Genomic DNA, 2730 nt, shown 5'->3' with positions numbered 1-2730 from the left:
ATTTTTTTTAATGATCAAATTTGGCTAAATTATGCGGGGAGCATAAAACCACGTGGACAGTAAAGTAAAATGTGTTCCATGTGATGGGGGCCAGTGGCCTCAAACACTGAATAAACACTTGGGCCTATACATGACAATGTACTTACATCGGTAAAACCAAATGGGTCATCGGGTGGAAAGCCCCGACAACACGCCAAATTCCTATGTTTTAGTAAGTGTTTTACCGCACTTGCAACACAATAAGGTGTTACATTAAGTTACAAGAGCCTAACAAAGACGAAAAAGAAGGAGGGGAAATATGGATGGTAGGTGTTTGATAGGAAAGAAGAAACAAACCACACTAGAGTACACGCCAAATTACTTTTTAAATCTTAAATATAAAAAAAAGGATTCGAACCAGGGTTATTGGCATCGTAGTCGTAGTCCATTAATCTATAATGTGCACTGCGCTAATTTAACCTTCACCTCACAGTATATCACATGATGTTCGCCACTTAAGGGTGTTTACTGCTCCAGTGTCATGAATCATGGCAAGCTCATCAACACACAGTGAAAGCTGTGAAGTACTTTTACAGGATGCACGAACAACCCCAATACGTACTTACCCTGTGTTTATTATTATAATTAATAATAATGATAATAATACTAATAATAATTATTATTATTGTTGTTGTTGTAGTTGCTTCTGCTGCTGTTGTTGTTGTTGTTGATGATGATGACGACGAGTTTGTTGAGTAGTTTCAGTTGAATGTGTTAATGGAGCTGGTACTGGTGTTGCTATCTTTAAAGTGGTTGTGCTGTTGTGGGAATTGTACCGCCTGTGTATTGTTGATGGTCATGCTGATGTTGATTTTGTTGTTGTTGCTGTTGTTGCTGTTGTTGTTGTTGCTGTTGTTGTTTTTGTTGATGTTATTGCTGTTACTGTTGTTTTTGTAATTGCTGCTGCTGTTACTTTTAATTTATTAGAGTCTAGTATGGTGTTTAATTCAAACAAAAAACTATTTTAAACACTTTCATGCAATAACATACTTTGGACTTTCAAATATTCCATGACATGCACGGTTGAAGTTACTTTCCTAATTATTCTAATGATCTAAATTGTATCGATGAAGCTGTAAAAAGAGAATCAACTTTTCAATCAAGAAAATTACTTAATTGCAAACTGGAGGTGCACTTCTTCTTCATTAGATTTTCTATCTGTGGCTGACATTGGCGATCATGGTATCCCACTCTTTCCTGTTGTCTGTCTTCCCCATCAGCTCGGGTTTTTTGTCATAGTGTTATTTGTTACAAAGTTGCTCAGTCATTTTGTATATGTATGGCAGCGTGGTGAAATCAGGCGCTCGTCAAAGTAATGACATCGAAAAAATTGCCATTTTTCTCCTTGTTTGGCAACTATTATTGAATGTTTGTTGTTGTTTATTTGGGCTCAACATTTTTTATGTCCATTCAAGAACACATTTCTGTGTGGATTTTACTTTTTTTTTAAAGGCGTTGGTTTAAAGTACAAAAAAAGTAAGTTTTCAGTTACCACGGGCTCTCAAATTAAGAAAATAACCAAGCTTTGGCGGTCATTTTCTCGTTTATTAACCTCTGAAATAAGATGACCGCCACTTCCTTCAATTGCGGATACCTCAACTTGTATTCAAGATGAAAGGGAGTTTTTTTTCTTTCGGAAGCAAGACAATTGAACAAAGTTTAAGATAATACCAATACCTCCACACGCCCAAAAACTGACGAGCGCCTGGTTCCACCGCGTCGTGACACTTAATTCCTCTTTGTCTTCCTCTGCACTTCTTTCACTCTATATTTCCTGTCCACACAGCACCAGTTTTTCAAGTAGTATTGATCTATTAATTATGTGGACAAACATTTTCAATTGTCTTTGTCTGATGGTTCGGATTATAGATCTGTCACTGCCTGCCGTTTTGAGCACTTCTCTATTTGTTTTCCTCTGTGTCCACAAGATTCTGGGTAGTCTCCTTAACTACCACATTTATTGGGCAGATCGCGAAGTGTTTACCCGCGTCTCATTTTATCAAGTGCTCGTACATGAGCTGTCATTTGCTTATAAATCCTCAATCGCAGTTGTGATCAAAACTTGAGTTTAGTTTTGTCAACGAACAGACACATTGAAGCGTGGTTTTCTTAAACTCAGTAAGTCAAGTTTGACAAGGGTCTGATTTCAGCACCATGCCTCACACTTTTATAATATAAACATGACCCATTTATGTATTGTTATGAGCACATGAATATATAATGATTTAGATTTTGATAATGCTAGAGTTTATGATACGGGACTTTGGGCTGTGAGCAGTGGATATGACTGTTTCAGACAACGTACGAGCATGTGTGTTGCATTGTGTGGAAATCAGGCGCTTGTCAAAATTAACTTTCTGATTTTGGAAAACCGCTCTTCAATTACTGTCAGTGAACAGAGCAAGAGCAAATGTCAGTGAACAGAGCAACTGTCAGTGAACAGAGCAACTTTCAGTGAACAGAGCAACTGTCAATGAACAGAGCAACTGTCAGCGAACAGAGCAAATGTCAGTGAACAGAGCAACTGTCAGTGAACAGAGCAACTGTCAGTGAACTGAGCAACTGTCAGTGAACTGAGACACTGTGGGGTGGTCGTTCAGGGAGATAAGTATAGGACTCTTGGGGAGAGCCCACTCTGGGAGGTCTAATTCTGTTTAAATTTGGAGAGAGAGAGAGAGTGAGTGAGAGAGA

Source organism: Aplysia californica, unplaced genomic scaffold (genome assembly GCF_000002075.1).
Source record: "Aplysia californica isolate F4 #8 unplaced genomic scaffold, AplCal3.0 scaffold00636, whole genome shotgun sequence".
NCBI classification, from domain to species: domain Eukaryota; kingdom Metazoa; phylum Mollusca; class Gastropoda; order Aplysiida; family Aplysiidae; genus Aplysia; species Aplysia californica.
This window is presented reverse-complemented; position numbering follows the sequence as displayed.